At 41.4% G+C, this 19,291-nt stretch overlaps 1 long non-coding RNA gene across 1 annotated transcript in view; it reads right to left on the bottom strand.

Moving 5' to 3' along the window:
* LOC139803329 (uncharacterized) overlaps positions 1-19,291 on the bottom strand; it is an 85,955-nt gene that overhangs the window by 42,043 nt on the left and 24,621 nt on the right. The window contains exon 2 of the long non-coding RNA XR_011728970.1: positions 15,749-15,883. This is a non-coding gene — a long non-coding RNA (uncharacterized lncRNA). The remainder of the gene's footprint in view (positions 1-15,748; positions 15,884-19,291) is intronic.

The following is a 19,291-nucleotide window of genomic DNA, read 5'->3' as shown; positions in this document are numbered from 1 at the left end:
CTTAAATTGTGCAAGCTTGGTAACCAGGGATAATTTTTACTTTTAAGACTAATACATTTATAAATTTGTTTTTGGCTTCTACCACTCACATCACCATAGGAGTCAAATGCGTTATAAAATGTCTGACCAAAAGTGTTGTGCTGAATACATGACAAAGGGACCCCATTTTCTTGCAAAGATGGAAAATCTTTCACTCTCCAGAGAAAATGCTCATTGCTCATTTGGGACAAGTTCATCTTCTGTGTTCTTTTTTTCTAGGGAAATCCCCTCTCTATCTCAGTAGCTACAACACTTGAATGCCTTGCAGTAGTCTTAATGAAGATATTACTCTGGTATAGAAACTTAACTGCTTATCCAAGTCTTACTAAGACATTTCCAAGCTGTCTGCTGCTGTGCCTTCTCATCCATTGCTGGCTACAAGGACATTTGAGACTGTGGAAAAGTATTGTGTTTCAAGGGAAAGAGGAGTAATTTTGGTCACTGAATCAGGATTCTTCCATTTTAATGTTCTTAAACCCAGGCAGGCAAGCCTGGTCAAAGCAGGACATTGGGGTGCCTGGCATCAGCCAACCTCAGCTACATCAGCTCAGAATCTCCAGTATATTTGCAAAGTCTTGAACTTGACCTTCTTAATCAAGAGTGAAGGTGCTTTAAAAGTGCTCTGCCACCATGTTTGTTCCACTGTACAGCACAGCTCTGTACAGTTCACAGAGGGAAGCCTCTTATATTTTGGATGGGTCTTTTTTTCCTTTGTCCCAGAGAACCAAGTATGAGCAGAGGCAGTGTAAGATCTAACTTCCCATGCACAATGAAAGTGCCAGAGCTATAACCTCCTCCTAAGGCAACTCACAGGAACTGAAGCAGGATTATAGAAGGGGGGCTGGGTGTTTAATGAGCATTAGATGAGCCCTATAGAAGATTTTCTTCCTTAATGAAAGGTATTTAATCATTATCAAAATGTAGAATAGAAGCTGTTCTAAGACCTGCTGCAGAGAGCTCCATTTTCTATCAACTTGAATATTGTGCAGCTGTTTAGATCAATAAACAGAAAATGCAAAACATGCTTATTGCAAATCTTGCTGAATCTGAAAAAAACCTTCTACATCTCTTTCAGGTTTGTGTGTGAAACGTATTACAAGATAGCAGACACAACCTCCAGACTTTGTGAATGCTATTCAGTATTCCATGTAAAGTAGAGGCACGTCAGGGGCAGCCCACCCTTTCAAGAACATCCAGATCCATGAGTAGCATTGAGCTAGGAAATGACCTTTCTCTTGCATAGGTATGAAATTCTCAAGCTGGTCAAAAATGGAGATGCTGTCCCAGACTGGAGGGAAAGCTCTCTTGCTCTATTCCCTCCCCATTTCTCCAGAGGAAAGAAGATTTGAAAACTGCATTTGGAAGACATTCAATCAAGCAGACGGTCAGCTGTGCTCACACACCATTTGGATCAGGTTTTTAGAACCATGCCAGAATGTACCTTATGCAAAATGAGTAAAAACAATAACAGCAGAGCAGAGGAATAACACAGCAAACCATAGAGTCACGTAAGGCACAACCAGACATTAGGTGAAAGGCCAACATCATTTAGCAACTCACAAGTTCATAAATGGTAGATTTACAGAAATTTAATCCCCTTCTACTCATCAGGGGATTTCACTACAGACCAGAAATAGCTAATTGGGAATAGGAGAACTGTATTTTAAAAAATGAAACACACTTCAGAAAACTCCTTTGAATCCTTCATAAAGTAAAAGCACTAATTAAAAAAAGATGTTTCTGTAAGAAACAGCCACAGGTTTACAGGGTGGGAATTGGCTAACATATTAGAGTCTGGTCTGTGTGTCTGGCCACTGGTTGGCAAATGCAGACCTTTACACTATAAAATCTGTTTCAGTAACACTTTGAAATACTTGCCCAATCATGTTTAGTTCACTTGGGATTCATTATAATACTATTAGATGGGATTATATCATTTGGTTTAATGTCAATTGCATTTCCATATTGTGTCCAGTGGTTTTATGATGTGGACAAATATTCCACCAAGGACTAGGCTGAGGCCATCACATTTGAATTCTTTTCCTGAGTCACAGTTGGCAGAAATCCTCATCTCAAGACATCCAGCCTGCAAAACCCTCCTTGGAAGCAAAGGGGAGACCAAACACAGTTTTATGCTATTTGGAGGATTGCTCCAATGGTGCTTTGTGTTCTAGAGTTTGCTGAGCCTCTCTGAGTGCTTGAGTCAAATATGAAATTCATTGCCTACCTCATCTTAAATTTCATCTTGAGTAGAAACATCACAGTGAACTACAGATTTGAGATCTGGTTTCTAGTGGCCAGCCAGAACCTGAGCACCAAGACAGAACACTGTAAGAGCAACACTGACAGACATCTAAACCACCCAGAAAGCTGATAATTAGCTGAAGACCTCAGACTCAAATGTCTGATCACATCTTCTTTCAGAACCAAAGCATTAAATGCTTCCAATAATAATAAGGCTCCAGAGAAAACAAATCATCTACAGCAGCAACAAGAAGGATGTCAAGATTCTTGTCACAGAAGATTATAATCTTTTTGTACTATGGTCCTCATCACCGTTTCAGGACAATAAATAAATAATCCCTTTTCTTACAAGGGGAACAAGCAAAGCTCAAATGTATTGGATTGCATAATGCATTTTCAACAAGAGTTTTGTTGCTGTCATCTCTAATAGAAATTAAATGTGTGTGCCAATGGCCTAGGTAACAGGAGTGCAGGTTTCTCCATATGTGATAAAGTGTTACTTTCTAACAAACTTATTGTCACGCTAGAAAATAAGGTGGATTCTGCTGTCTAATGCTGACTGCAAGTATTCTAAAGAAAGCACAGAAAATAGCTAAAGGGGGAAAGAAAAAAAGAACATAATAAAAATACCAGGCCTTGATATTAATATAATAATCCTAATAATACAAATATTGTGTAATGGGACTATGCAAACAAATAATCATCTCTAAAATACATGCAGTGAAAGATCTATTTTATTTTTCATACAAAAGAGTACGTGCTGAAGAAGCATTTTGTTCCTGATTGTAAGATCAGGGCCCATCATTAGAAAGCTAAGTGTTAAAAAAATATTAGACCTGGTCCAGAGTTGGTTTGCTTGTAAAGCTGATCATGGTTCTGTGTGTGTGTCTTTAGGGAAGGCTCTGCTCCCTCTCTCCTATTGTCTTCACTTGGGTGCAGCATGTGAGCAGGGAACCCAAGGGTCCTGTTCTATCCCAAGGGAACAGTGGAAGGAGGCAATTTCCCTCAATGGAATCTTTCCCTTTCTGCTGTGCAAAAGCAGAATGAGACAAGAGTGTGGTAGAGTCTTTTCCCAAACCTTGGAAAATGTGATGCCTTCAAGGCCCTTTCCCCTCTACCAAATTTGACCAAACATGGCTCAAAGGCAGAGAGAATAAAGGGTAATCACTGGCCACAAGCACTCAGTCTCTTGCGTCTCCCCTAGAAGACTTCTTTCTAGATAGAAATAAACTGAATATGGACAAGACACAGACCAGTGGGGAAGAAGGTGTTGGACAGGCTGGACAGGCAATGAGCTTTGCAGATGGTCCTCTGCCCATGTTGTCCCTGATGGTAAATGGGTGGCCTAAGGAAGCTGTGAGGAGAGTTTCTCTCAGCTGGAACCTGGCCAGTGGTGCTGTTTCTAGTGCAAAGACTCAGTGTGTTTGTAGGGAGACTTAAGCCTCTTTCTAGGCACCAACTAACATTTGGCCTGGGGAGAGCAAATGAGTCACATCTGCAAAGCTCCTTGGCAAACAAAAGCCCTGTAAAACTCTGCTTTCTTTTAGTTTCTCACAGGGAAGATATATTTCCATGGGAATTTACAATTTTTTTTGCCCTCGAGAGAAACTTCACCGTTTCTCTTAATCAAAAGCGGTGTCAGTTTTACCACTAAACATCTCACTTCTTCCCATCTGGCCAAAAACTCTCCAGTGAGACATGGGCTTGGAAGAACTTGCAAGCCTTGGAGGGCCCCATCCAGAGGACCAGGCTGACTCAGTTCCTTTATGGCTCTAGGCAGTGGGCTTGCCTATAAATGCATATCCCCGTGTGGATGTAACCCCGGCATGTGCAGTTCCTGGCAGATGCTTTACAGGAGCCAAGAGACAGCAAATTTAAACCTCACTCTCTCCTGGAATAGTTAAGCAGGACTGAAGTGCAGACTTCAATGGTGCTTGAGCAGTGGTGAGGACAGGTCTGGTTTTGGCAGGCACAGAGCCTGACGTTGCCCTGTGACCTGACGCCTGGAAGTGATGGATTTGTTGGGGAAAGACCTCAAGTGACCACGTGGGAAGTGTGGAAGAGCCACGCACGTTCCCCATGCAGCATTTCCCAGCACTGCTGGGCACAGGCATGCTGGGTGCAATGAGATGGACCATTTTATTGTGGCCTTTGGCCCTCCCAAAGCCAACCTCCAGATCCATAATGACACAGGCTGTGTAACCTTGTGTGACCTCATGTATAGCAGCATAGGGAAGCAGGGCTTGGGTCTATTTAATATGTGTTTTGCTTGTCTGGTGATCATGGGAAGCTACAGAGAGCTCTGAAGAAGAGCTAGTTGAAATGTGACCATTAGATATAATTGTCATTAAAATGGAAGGAAACTTAAGGAAAAAATGCCAGTTTAATAATTACTTCCAACGAAATAAAACCCTGGTAATTGAAAGTGTTCAGTTTGCAGTAGCCAACAAGGATACTTTTTGTTGGTTTTCTAAGAACCAAAAAGTGGAAGTCTGCAGTCTGTCATGCAGATATTTCCTGAAGCGTTCAACTGCATTGCTTCTTCAGTTGCTGAAAACTGGAAAAAAATCCATGTGTTTTATTTCTTGCAATAAAAAATACTTTAAGTTTGTGCACACTCAACAGTTTTGCAGTGGGGGAATATTTTCTTGACCTCTTGTGTGTCTGAAACTACAGCAATAAAATACAGGCTTTCTATTTCCCTCTGCAATGTTTTGCTTATGCTCTTCTCTTCTTCCTTCCCATTAGGGTTTCAGCTGCAATTCCCATTTCTGAACTCACATAGGATGGATCTGGGAAATAAAGAGACCTCTTTATTCCAAAGTGTGTTACCAGCAAGCATGCTGGTAGTGAGGGGGTTATCATTGGAAATGAAGCTGTCTTTTGCACTACCCTGTGCAAGCACAAGAAGTTTGCAGAAGGCATCTTAATGTGTGGGAAAAGGCAGAGCTTGGAGGTTTGCTGGGTGATGCTGTTTTGTGACACTTGGCCTTGCAAAAGTGGTGTCAACATCTGCTGCCCTCAGCCCCAGAGTGGAGTTGGTGGCTGAGGGCAAGAAGTGCTTTGTCTACTTGCTCTGATAACCTGAGATCCTCTTACTCCTTCAAAGCAAAAAATTATCCAAGGGGGAGACAGACCCCAAGAGCCTACAAATATGAAGTGACAGGAAAGGAGACAAGAAAATGAGACTGGATTACTTAGAGTGTCTTTAATTCATAGAGAGTCAGATGTTTTCTAGACCCATTCAAGTTCTTTGGGAAGTTATGTGGATATTACTTTTCTTTTCTTAGAAAATATGCAGGACATGGGTGGTGGTTTCTGTTTCAGAGGACACCTGAAATGCAGAGCCATGAATTCCAGCAGGCTGGGAGAGAGATGCATCAACTTTTTTGTTTGTTTATTTGTTTATATGGTTTTGTTCCCTGAGGTTAAATACCAGTAATAATAATAATAATAAATGCTGCTGTTTAACATGTTCCTTCTGAAGAACAAACCTAACCTTCTTCCACTACCTTCCCTTTCTTGTGTTGTTTCTGAGAAGTGCTGACTGAAAACAGAAAGTTGCATTTTGCAAGATCATGTTCAGTGTGGGCATGTGCATTTCTGCCCAGTTCAAAAACATCTCCACACTTCTAAACATGTTCAGCTCCTGTCTTTTTGAGAAGAGATCTCCAGCTTAGTGCTGGCCCACATGTAAGTGATGATGGCAATGCACACTAGTGGATGTGTGAAAAAGCTAAGCTGAAAAGGATGAGGAAGACAAACTGCCATGGACAGAGAGATATTTCCATGCTGGTGCTGATAGGGTGGAGTTTAAAAGGAAGGGAATGGGTGAGTACTGAGTAGGTGGCTTATTGACATAGGGTCAATGTGTTGAAGTTTTTCTTTTAGCAGTTTCTTTGAGACAGAACTTCCACAGCATGGAGCTAAGGGCCAAGAAATGTCAGAGTTTAATTTGGTCTCTGATACTCAATCAGTCCACAGCCTCAGGCAAGTGACTTGTCTTCCCTCTATCTAAGTGTCTACATCAGTGAAACAGAGGCAAAAGTACTTTCCACAGGAGTGTCAGAGAGTTTAGCATAACTCATTAATGTCTGCTTGCAGCTTTTAAATCCTGCAGCAGAATATCCTCTGCAGGCATCAGTGGTTAATGCACTGTAGGGCTGATGGGCAGGAGAAACCAAAGCCCAGGACCCCCATTTTGTGCTCTGTGACTGACAGTTTGTGATCTGGCTGCAGGCAGAGGGCTGGTGGGGAAGTGTGGTGCCAGGCATGGGTCCCCATCAGCCTGATTAGAGGGTGCTCCCATTGGATGGGACTGTGACTGGGAGAGAGCCAACAATGTCTCCCTGAGAAACAAACAACCAATGTATCAGCCCTCTGATCACTGCATTCAGCTAATGAAAATGTATGTAACTGATATTTTATAACTATATGGAGAAAGGAATTTTTTTTAGGGCTTTAATGGTATCGATTGACGGATGAGAGCCAGATGGATGTCTCTAAGCTGCAGGCTATAGGGCTAAAGTGACTTTGAGTCAGGAAATGCACACTTGTTTAAAATTCACTTCAAATTTTCACATCATTTGCTGCTTTTAATGACATTTTTGGACCCTGACAATTAATCATGTAGCCACTTGAGTCAACTATTTTTCTCATTTCTGATCAATTATTGTTGTCAACCCTCTTCTCCTATATTCTGCATACTGCCATGTACCAGGGTCTGAAAGAGAATACTTGCTATGAGGCCCTGGGATATTCTTCTGGATGCTCTCCTTGCAGGTGGTCTCTGATACAGAACTTTGGCCCTCTTTCTTTTCTGGGATTCATCACTGTTTATTTCATGTGAAGTTCTTGGAGTGGCCTGGTGGAGTTTATACTGCTGCTTTCAAATATTTGTAGATATTGTTGCTTACTGTTTCCATGAGCCCTTCAAGGAAAGGATTCTGTTTTGCTTTGTGCTAGTAGAACCCCTCAAAAAGACAGTCAGGGTCTCGATCATTACTTAGGCTCCTCATGGTGCCAAAATACATGAAGTCATTTGGGTTTTGTCCATATCCAGCTGTGGTTACATGTGCTGCTTTTTTGGCCCTGGCATCACACTGAGCAAGGCAACCTGTAGAAATATGAGTTGATTTTTCTCTATAAAATAGAAAGATTAAACAGGAGGTGATCTGCAGCAGTAGGCTTCTGCTGTGAACCAAAAAGGAGAACCTGGGATCCTCATTCTGGAGACTCTAACAGGCAACCCAAATCTAGATGAGGCTGAGTGAAAAGAAGCCAAGGCATGGGTTGGAAAGCTAGTGAGGAGGCTATTTCAGACAAGGGGTTTGGATTCTGTTGACTTTACTGGGATTTGGATAACCCAACAGTTATGGCTTAAGTTTAAGCACCCAGATTGAGTCTGTCATTGTAAATAATAATTTCTTTCTCTTATGAGATGGTAAAGTGGACCAAGCAGTAGACACTGGAGGTCCAGTTCACAGCCATTCAGTTCGTGAACCTTGGAGTTTCTGTTGATTTTATTTTTCTTGCTGTTCTATTTGTTGTTATTTTAAAAGCGACCTCATTGTCCTTCCCTTTTTCTCTTTTTCACTTGTAGTCTTTGGAGCAAAAGAGATGATTCACATGCAAAGTGTTAAACCAAAAGAAGAAAATAAAAAGAGTCAAAGATAACAAGAGAAAGAGAAGATGACATTTTCTGATCTGCCTCTCCATGTATCCAGCCACAGAGCAGTGTCTTGCACAAGGACTTAACTATGACTTAACTATGTGAGATTTCATTCTCAGTTCTTACAAAATGAAATTGTTGCATTGAGAGAGAAAAGAAATGGGCTGGATATGTGAAGAAAGTGCAGACTCATTCTCTTATTGTGGTCAGTGTGTCATACCTTGGTTGTAGCTGTGCTTGGGACTCTTTGCTCCAGAACAAAAGGGAAGAAAATCTGATTTGTTTGAGTAGTATTACAATATACTTAAAATTGTGCTGTCACTGCATGCAAGACTGGCCTGTACGTGCCAGGTCTTAAAGTGGTGACCCTAAAAACATATCTGTTAAAGTGTCACCAGTGTCTTCTTTTCCATCACTTCTATTTCCACTTCCTCTAATTTTTTTCTACTTCATTTGTAAGAACTGGCTTAGACAATTCAACATTACAAAAGAGCACTTATAGAGATTGAAAGTCATGGTAATTAATCATTTTTGGGTGAAATATCAAACCAACAAAGTCAGTACCCAAACTCTCACAGCCTCAGTGTTTCAGCTCCTGGCATCATGGTGCCATGAATTATTTGCACTCTGACTGTTTTTTTAAGCTTTGAGTACATTAAGGAAAAATATTAGTTTTGTGTGTTTGGTCATTAGGAAGGAATAAACAGTGGGTTCAAGTTTTAAAAGTTATAGAGAGAGTGATAGGGTTTGGAATTTCTTTTATCCCTGCAGATCTCAAGCCCAAATCAATTTTTGAAAGTTTTTGTGACTGCCCCACAAACAGTCAGGGATCTAGAAATTGAGCCATGTGCCCTCTTTTTGGGTAGAGGTAGTCACAATTTGGCTCATTAGTGTCCTAATGACACATGAGACAAAAACCAGGGTTCTCCTAAGTTCCACTGGTCTTACAGGACTAGACATAAAAAAGCTTTCCTATACTTATGGAGGTACAACTCACTGAAATCAGCAGAAAGCTTCCCCGTTGATGTCAATGAACTTTTGGCTCAAATCCAGAAAAATCTGATTCTCCTATGTGAACTGGTATGACTCCATTATGCAATATTTAAGTGTTTGTAACACTAGAACAGAATACACCATAGATAAACTGCAAACATGCTTATTTAATCCACCTAATAGAAGACGATTAATCCAATTTTTCTCCAAATAATTTACTAAAGCAAACCTAGGGGATTCTTTAAACCCTCAGGACCTGCAGGGCTGCTTACTGTAATCCCTCTCTGGGCTTACCTCTTAGAAAGATGGTCTCAAATATTATTTATAAGCACTTAACGTTTTCCCCCTGTACAGTCTCTTTGAGTTGCTGCACTGCCAGTTACAGATAGAAAGTGAATAATCTTTGGGGAAGCTGCAGATGTCTTATTCAGACTGAAAACTCTTGGTCTTCTGGTTTAGCAACAGCAACTATCTCAGCAATCAAGTTTAGGTTTGGGTTTTTTTGCCTAAATAGTCATGTGGTGGTTATAATACTGATAATTAACATACTAAATATTGCTAAACACTGCTGTGACCAATAATGCCCAGGTTAACACTTCCAGTACTTCTGCATTTCTCACAGGGGAAGAGAAAGGGGTTTGCCAGTTTGCCAGGAGGAGGAAATCGACTGGGAGGGTGTTTGTGATTTGTCCGTGTCACACAAGCCAATAGCAAAAGTCAAAAACATCCAGTAATGGATTTTTTTTTCTCTCTACAGATCTCTAATATCTCTACAGATTTTTAAAAGAGAATTTTTACCTATCCTATCAGTGACAATGTAGATTTTCCAGAGTTCAAGGGGATACTTCAACTTGCCCCTGGGCATGCAATAAATCATCCAATATCACTCCTAAGAATTGATCACCCATGAGAGTCCGTGATCTCATCACTGGCTTGCAGCAAGAAACAGTTGATATGAGGCAAAAGCACTCCTTAAAGATGTTGTATAACTTTTTGTAGTCATTAAGATGCTTCAGATACAGAACAATCCTCTTTGTTCAATATTTATCTTTTCATCTGCCCTGACCTGGGAGCTGGGAGCACTTTGGAAAGTTAATTGAAAGCTCACTTTGTTTCATTTTAGCTTTCAGGTTTAAAACTTTGCTTTCAGTAATGGTACTGAGAACACTTTTGTCCTGGCTGCAATAGCTCAGAAACCTTTTCCAGCAACAGCTGGGAATTCATTATTGATCACCATTGTCATATTACAGGAATTCTCCACTAAGATGATTTTTCTTATTGAATGACAACAGGAGACCCCAACCCAGAGGGGGATTATTTCTCTCCTGTTTCCATTGCCCTCAATCACAACGTGCTCTGCACAGGGTTCCCATATTTTCTGGCCTATGTGAAAGGGAATTTGGTTTTGTCATCCTTGCTTACCTAAGTCCATGACCTGACAAGAGGGGCTGAGGTCTGAGCAAGGATTTCAAAGACCTTCACAGAGACACTGAGTTGTGCAAGTTCCTTATGAAGCTTTTGGGAAATATTTGTACCTGAACTGACATCTCTGTAAATTGGCAAAAAAACAGTTACATTCCTTTGTTATTAACATGGTCCATACATTTTTTTGAGTATGGGCTGTTTCTAATAAGATTACTATATAGTACTTTGTACAGTAGTATCCACATCTGAAGGCAGAAGAAAATATTTAGTAGGGGGTTATTAATTAAAAAAAAAAAAAAAGGAAAAAAATAATTGAAAATTGACATTGTTGTTTTGAGTAAAACTTGAAAAACTCCAAGATGAGTAACATGAGGGACAGAGTTATGAAGAAAGTGGAAGAATATATACAGAGCTGTATAATTAGGTATCTTTTATAATAGTTTCTACAGGTGATAATTAATGAAGGAACTGATAAATACTGCTTTCTCAGTGGTTCTGAATAGAGAATGCAGCCAAGCATGAAGTCTAGATAAAAACATCTTCTTTCCAAACAAGGAGTGAGTTCCAATATTTTGTATGGGGTGAAAGATGAAGCAGTGGTTACTTTGAGACTAGCCTTGATTGCTGGTGATACTGGTGATGTTAATAAAGATATTTTAAAATGTTTACCTGTGTGCCCAGCAAAAGCTGTGGTATTGTGAGCTTATGTTAAAAATTTGAGAGTTAAACTGCACCTGAAATCAGGAGATGGGTTCATAAAGTTCAGAAATTAACAAAAATAAATGCATAAAAATGAGGACACACAATATGCTCAGTGCTGCACTTTTTATCTGCTTTACAGGTTTTGATCTTTCTGTGTTACATTCTTGAATTCTTTTCCACTAACCCAGGGGTGACACACACTCAGTTTTTTCTGGGGTCCCAGTAATGAAGCTCAGAGGAATGTGCTGCTCCTCATAAAACCTGGGGATGTTTTAGAGACACTCTCCACATCAATACTGGGAGCTTCAGAGAGCCTTCCCCTTTAGCCTCTTACTTGGTTCTTCTCTAAGGATTTAAAGCTACAGTATTTCATGTGAGTGCTTTATTCATTTCAGTCCAAAAAAATGTTGAGATCTTATATTTTGTTTTTATCCTTAATTAATCCAAATCTGTACATGTCTTAATATAATGAAAGTCTAAAAATAACGACCTAAACACTCTCACCCAGCCCCAGGCACTTTTTAAAAAAATCTCTTTTTTTTCAAGGGGGTTAATTTTAGACTTGGCATCTTTGCCCCATGAACTTCCCACATGTGGTTAAAGCTACAAGCCAGGTCCTGCCACCAGCCATATTTACCAGAAACAGCAGCAGAAATTTCCAGCAGAACAGTAAAGGGGCTGCAGTTCCTGTTGTTCTGCCAGTATATTTAATCTAAAAATATTATTCATCTTGCCAACCACTTTAATGCAATTGGGGAATGGCAGAGCTGGGAAGTCAGAAGAAAAGCTCTTTGTTAAAAAATTTCAGCTCAGAAGTCACTGTTTTCTCCTGTATTGCCTGCTGCTTTTTTTTTTTTTTCTTCTTTCTTTCTTTATGCCCTTCTTCATTGTTTATCCTATCTGCTTCTCAGACTTTTCCCAGTTGTGTTAATTATCATTCACTAAAACACTGGTTAAGATGCACGTGCTTTACTTTTAAAAGCAAATTTTTAAATCCCTGCACAAAGAGAGATGATGTAAAAAAAAATTATCCAGCTGAAGGGTCAAAATCCTTCCTGATGTAACAACTTAGATTTGCATCATGAGAATAACCTGGAAATAGTTACAGGGCAATGTGGCACATGAGCTGAGCTTTGCTGAGCCAACCACAGCCCTGATCTTTGGCTTTCCCTCATTTCGTTGACTCTGCCATTTTTTTTCTTTGTAGTTTTCTGTTGCTGAAGCAAAAGCTGGATGATGATCAGAGAGGAAAGCAGAAACACTGAGGTCAAGTGTCCTTGAAATCTGTTTGTGACTAATACATTAATGAGCTTATTTGAGGAAATTCCAAACCCAACTTGTTCTGCACCTGAGCATGATCACACTCGTGGCATTCAAACCAGGCCCTTCTAGCAGCAGAGAAGGAAAAAAAAAAAAAGCCCACGTTTAGGGATTTTAAAATAAATAATAAGAAAAAAAAGAGTTTGACTTCACTTTGGTGACCTGACAGCCTCTTACTTAAGACATCTGTGACCCTTTCTGACAGCTGCTGTGCACCAGGCTGGATACAGCCCATGGGATGGATCAGGGTGACCCAGGGAGTGGGGGGGAAGCAGGATGGGTGCCCCTGCATAGGGCTGCAAGGGGGGGGCCTCGTTAGAGGGTGGGCACAGAGGGTCTCTTGGCATTCAGTTGTCTCAGTTCTCAGTTCTCTCAGTTCTTCCCAGGTAAGAGCTTTGGTGAAGCTTTGTGGTTCTTGAGCAGAAGGAATAAACCCAACCTGCCACCTTCTATTTGTTGTTTTACACAGGTATATGAGGATACATACAACCAAAGAAAAAGCAGAAGCTAGATTATAAAACAAATTGTTGCTCAAATCAGCCAGAGCCAGCTTTTATCAAGTGAGTTTTAACATTGCCCACACTTTCTTTTATAATTATTATTTATGACTACTTCGACCATTAATTTATTTAGTGAGGTGAGTGATGTTACTTTGACAAGAGTCACCAAAATAAATCATCTCTTCCCTCTCCAAATCCAGTAGACTAAAAGTGGCAGAATGCTAACTAGATCTAGCACAAGCTGAGAAAATCATCACAGCCTGAACATGGTGTTGTACAGAGAAGACTCTTAAGGAAGAAGGAAGAAATAGCAGGATGCTGACATACTTTAATAGGAAAGCTGCTGCAGGTGTACAAGCAGACTAAAGGCATGCAGGAGGGAGCTGGGGAGATGAGGCAAGGGTGGGCAGGGTTGAGGGACACAGAGGGGCAGAGCTGGTCCCTCCCATGCTGGTGATCTGGGGCAATGCCCCAAACTTGCAGACTGATGCCCAGAGGCAATGAGGTTGTTTCACTGGGTGGTGGATCCAGCCTGCCCATGAAGACATCCATGCAAGAGAGACATCATCTCTGAAGAAGGTGCAACTTGGCCTCTCATCTTTTGGCAGGAAGGAAAGGAAAGACAAGCTGACAACATGGAGGCAGAGGAGGAACTCAGTGATGGGCAATTCACAGCACTATTAATGCTGGGTTGTGAGATGAACCATTTGTTTACCAGCACTAAAATGGCACAAGGAGTGCAGTGACAAGGTGGTTCAGGTCCCCACCTTGCACCAGCAAATCAGGTTGAGAGCTTTCCTTGAAATGCTGCATACAGCACTTACCATGCTCTGATTTTCTGTACAGTCCAAACTGATCCAGCTACTCTTACATTCCTGCCCCTGCCATTTTTTGCAGTTATCAAAGGGTTTTAACCCTCCACTTTGCTTTGAGTCAAGGCCTATATAGTCTTGGCCAACTAGCAGCTATAAATGTCCACACTGAGATGGTAATTTCCTCCTTCCATTCTTTTCTGACAGTCTTCTCCAGTGGAGGAGCAATATTGGGTCAGATTGTGCAACAGTCAACCATAAACCAAACCAAAACAAAAATCTCAAAGAAACAACATATCTCTGCTGCACTTTGGTCCATCCCTCAGAGCTGAGTGAGCTTCTAAAAACCTAAGTTGTGGTAATGAAGGTCTTATCTTCAAAACATATGATTTGCACCATCTCAAGTTGGTGGCCACTTTATTCCACGGAGTCCATCTCTGAGCCTTTTTGCTCTACAAAAGCTGTATAAGGCACAAGAGATGGAGCTTGCAGCTACTCACAATTAGGTGGAAAATGTTGAAAATGAGGAAAAAATTGTGACTATACCCGTGTTACAAATGATGGAGTGCCTCCTTTCCAGCTTTTAAAAGCATCCATTTGGCTTGGGAAAAAGAAAAAAGGAGTGTGTGTGTGTGTGTGTCTGATGGTGCTGGGGTCAGGAGAGCATTGGAGAGAGATGAATTCCCTGACCCTCTTCTGTGGAATCTTAATAACGTGTTAAGTTATTGTGCAGTGGAGGAATGCAATTAGCAGAGCAGCCAAATCCTCCTCCAGCAGGTCATTACTGCATTAGTAAATGGAGGCTGTTAAAGCACACAGCATCCCTAGACATACCAGAGGGGCTGCTGGCCCAACAGGACCCAGGATTGATGAGAAAACTCCCACTGCTCTCTCCCCTTCTCTATCCACTTTTCATTATTGCTTTTCTGATCAAGCATGCGACCACATCCTTCCTCACCCTCCCCCGGACCCTGTTCCTGTGACACACTCCCAGGAGGCCTCTCTGGAAAACCAAATCATAGCCCACCAAGAGGTGTCTGTGATATATGCAAAAGCAACCTCCAGCTGTCAAGAGCTTGGGGGAAGCTTCCCCAGCCAAGCCGAGTGGGCAGAGCTGTGGCTCAGAGGTCAGAGCTCTGTGGGGAGGTGTGGAAGCAGAGCAAGGCTGCTGGGGAACACTTTTCAGACAAGGAGAGAGTCAATTACATCCCAGTCCTGGCTGCTAACCCACGGTCTGTTTTGTCCTCCTGTACTCCAGGGAAATTTCTATTGTATCTTGAGGTTCAGGTTACCAGCACTATGCTTCCCAGGCTCAGTGGAAAGCAAGGGAGAGGTTTATCCCTTGAAGCCACTGGACAGAAATTGACCCTGGGGTTTCCCAGGTCTGACAAATGGCACTATTGCTCCTGCAGTCTCCTGAATTAGCCCAAGCTGCTCCGGTGAAGGCTGCTGAACCCTGTAGATTGTATAACAACTGGCATTTATTGTGAAGTGTTTGAAGCAATTCGCAGTATTTTGGAACTGTTCTGATTAGAATAAATGCAAGTTGGCATCTTTTTCCCATGCTAAAGCACAGCAGGCTGAGGTTAGTCAGAAGAGTAGTGAGAGAACCAATGTCTTGCTCCTGTTAAAGACCTCCAGCACAACTAGATCAGGACATTGCTGTCCCCTGGTAACTGATGATAGTTTTTTAAATCCATACACCATGTTTAGATCCTGTGTCCTATCAAACATTATTCAAAGTGGCCTCTACACATACTGAATAAATCTTTCTTCCCACCTGAGTGCTGAAGACCAGAGTTATTTCAGCAAGCCTTTAGGATAACTTGCCATCAGAGCCAACCATGGGAGTGCTTCAGGGAGATGTAGTAGGTGAAAGTCACTGCTTGTATTTCCTTATTTCATGGAAAAGCAAAGACCTGACTCTAACAGAGAGCTGACTCCATTGATAAGATACAACCCAGTGCAATTGTTTCTCAGAAAGAAAATCAAAGGACAGGGTGAAAAAGGAGGCATTTTAGATTATTAAATTCTTGACTCACTTATGTCTTCAAACAAGCACAGGTAACTGCTGTTCTTGTGAGACCACTGCACAGCTCCAGAGTTGTCACTGCACGTGCTCAGCAAACGGGGATGTCTGCAGCAGCAAAGTGGTTGTGTGCCACACACTCAGCAACCTGTGAATTAGAGACCATAGTATGTGCTTATAAATAAACAGAATTAGAGCTTTAAACATATATTTTTATTTTTATTTTTTACCAGAGTACCCTTTACAGCTTTTCAGCATAGAGACCATGCTTCTATTGCTATGCAAATTATTCCTCATTGAGAATTCACAGTTTTTATGTTCATTATCAATAGTTTTATGAGGTTTTCCCCCTTCCTGTTTGGTGCTATCTATAGTGCTTGGGTAATACATAATTAATGTTAACTGCTTGTGCTCTGGCCCTTGTGCCAGTTTTCATGAGGCTATTTTTCCATGCCTTTTGTCTCTGGCATTCGAAATCAGTGCTCAATGGAAATTAAATAGTCAGATTTCTTTCTGCTCCTTTTTGCAGAACTTTCATCTGTCTAACTGATATGACACAGGTAGATTAAATCACTAATTTCTCTCCTTTTGCAGACTTGGGTTCAAAAAGATGTTTAAACTTTAGCAAGTTTGGTAATTTCCCAAGGCCAGGTCTTGTCTACAATCCGTTGCTATTACAGCCAGGGTGGTTAGAGGTGTGATTCTCCAGTAGTGTTTTCATGTCACAAATCCCAGGTAAAATCAGGTATATCAACAGAAACTGTGCCAAAAGTGCTTTCCCTAATAAAAGGCATTTCTTCTGGGAAACTGTCATAAACCAGAGCAGCAAAAATCATAGGTGAAGCTATGTCGACGTGTCTGGACAAACAATTCCCTGTAGAGTAGACTTAACTTTCCAGGTCAAGTAGATTATTTTATAATAGCTACCAGTTTAGATTAACTGGCAGTCTCAGTTTAAGCTGCTCGAGCAGTCTGGCAGGGATGGATGTGTGGCTGCAGGGACAGGGATGGAGGGAAGTTTCAGGTGAGGACAAAAAGGCTTTGATTGTGCCATCTGTATCAGCAAACCTGCTCCCTGCTTGTCAGGCCAAGCTCTACCTCGTTGCACAATGTGGGACTGCAGACTTTATCTTCTGAATGCATCTCCCAGCCGTGTAAACTGCCAGTGCTCCAGAAGGAGCAAGAAGACTGCTGCTTGGTGAAGAATGTCAGCACAAATGAAATGCAGAGAGGGGAAACCCAGCACTGGGAGTCTATGGCACGAAAAATCTCCCATCCTCAATCTTAAGCCCTAAGAAACTGTAGGTCTCCCCTCTGTATTCCAGCAAGACACTCAAAGAAACAAAGTCTGGAACCAGCTTTTCACTGAGAGATTTCCCAGGCAGCAGTTTCTGTCCCCTGTGAAACCACCAAGGTTGCTAATAAAACTTTGGGCTGCTCATATCCTGACGTCTGAAGTGCCACAGACTTGCAACAGGCTGATAGACACAGGTGGCACCATCTTCCCTTTGTGGGAAACCAGTTATTAAGCAGGAGAAGTTTGAGATGGAGCAACTGTGTGGTAATGAGAGATTTGAATATAGCAGCTTCAAATCAGTCCCACCTAATGCTTCTTGGGGAGGCATCAAGATGAAATAACACCCATTTTGTAAACTTAATTTGCCAGGACAAAATTCTACATGTTTCATAGTCCTGAAAGAAGAGAGGACAGAGGAGTCTGTATCACAGCATGGCCAGACTCCATTTCTGCATACAAAAGGGTTCTGGACACATCTTTCTACTGTGAATTCATGAGCTGAGCTGTCTGCTTTCCATGCATAGCAAGGTTAAGTGTAGAATGAAGTGGCATAATCTAACATTATATCTGTAAAATAAGAGAGAGAGCTTGATTTGGTTACAACTCAAAGGATTTTAAAACTTCTAATCCTATATCTGTCATTCATTTCAGTGACATGCTTTTACTTTTTTGCAATAATAGCAGACTGTTGTGCCATTTCTAATTCCCGTAAGTGTTGCAAACATACTTTGCAGGTTTTCTTGCATTAGGAAAATGGGTTTTGTGGGATCTTGCAACTTTATTCACCTGGAAAACAACAGTAAAAGCATGTTTCTCCTCCTCTCAGCTCCTATGTAGAAAAAAAGAAATTAATGAAAACATTCCCAGCTGCCATTCAGAGAGCTAAAAGCCTGCTTTTTGGAACAACTGAATATTAGAAAACAACTGTATGGGAGCTTGTTTTACTTTAGATTACCAGCTGTCTTTGTTCAAATCTTTGCTTGGGCTTTGCAGCTATAAATTCAGCTCTGAGTGAAACAAGAGAGACTCCTTCCCTTTGTTAGTACCATCCCAGCTGCCTACTACATGGGAATAAGTAGAGTCCTCACAGTCATCTGTGCTTCTCTCCTTAGCTCTCCCTCGTACTGTCCATGTCATGTTTGCTCAATTTACAACACAACAAGTATTTTCACTTCTTACCCTGAGGGATCAAGTGAGCTCATAAAAAAATCTGTCTGTCTCCACACATCACTACTACAAGTACCCATCAGGCCCAAATCAGAGTCTATTTTGTGTTGCTGAGCGATAGATGATGGTGTAGAAAGGAGACAGGGGTTAATCCATGGGGCTGAGAGAGTATCAGCTGCATGTTTTAACTGGTAAAGAGGAGAAGAGATTGCCAGGAAGGCAGTGAGTCAGCAGGGGAATGTCTGTATTTGTGCAGGTAGGTGTGTGTGAGAGAACAGGAGAGGCATACCCAGCCGTTCATGCTGCAGTACTCAGGATGAGATTTATCAGGCTGCAAGTGGAAGCAGCTCCCACTGAAATCAAGGAAAAAATATTCTGTCTTCCTGGCAAGTGCAATTCTCTCGAGCGCTGCCTTGCCTTGTGCTGAGGGTGCTTCTGGGCCTCTGTCAGGATGCATCATGGCAAAGCTGTACAGGGAATGGGAAGTTTCTGTTTCTCAAAGGATAATTTTATATATGTAACATCTAATTCTATCGCTTACAGCTGATCTTTGCCTGCTGGCCTCCCTGTGAGAACTCAAATTCTTCCAAAAAAACCCTGAAATCTGGATTGGCAGAACTCCAAGGGTTTCATTTCATGACTATCTTTGCTTTCGTTTCTTGCCAGAATGAAACTGAGACCTTTTCAACGTCTTCCTGAAAAAGACATATACTCTGATCAATCTATAACCCAGCAGCTCAATACTTGTAGGAGATGCAGAAGTTGCAGGTTTAGGCACCTTTCACTGCTTTCTTCTTTTCTTCTACCATAGTTCAAATACCCCAGATGGACCTTCTGACAGTACAAATTTGTTTAATGACACTGTCACAGATGTCATTATCACTCATATCATAGCTTGGTGTATCCAGACTTCTTCCTCTTGCTTTTTTGCCCTGTCCATCAGGCAGCCCCATGCTACACTGAGACAGACTATTAAAGCATTTGCATGCTGTTTCACTTATTTTAGAAAAAAATCTGGTTCTTTTGATGCAGTCATTAAATTTTTAATCTTGGGGTCACTAGATGAAACATGGCACAAAGAACAGCTCACAC

Source organism: Heliangelus exortis, chromosome 16 (genome assembly GCF_036169615.1).
Source record: "Heliangelus exortis chromosome 16, bHelExo1.hap1, whole genome shotgun sequence".
NCBI lineage: Eukaryota > Metazoa > Chordata > Aves > Apodiformes > Trochilidae > Heliangelus > Heliangelus exortis.
Note: the sequence above shows the minus strand (reverse complement) of the source record. Positions and strands in the feature narration are given on the sequence as shown.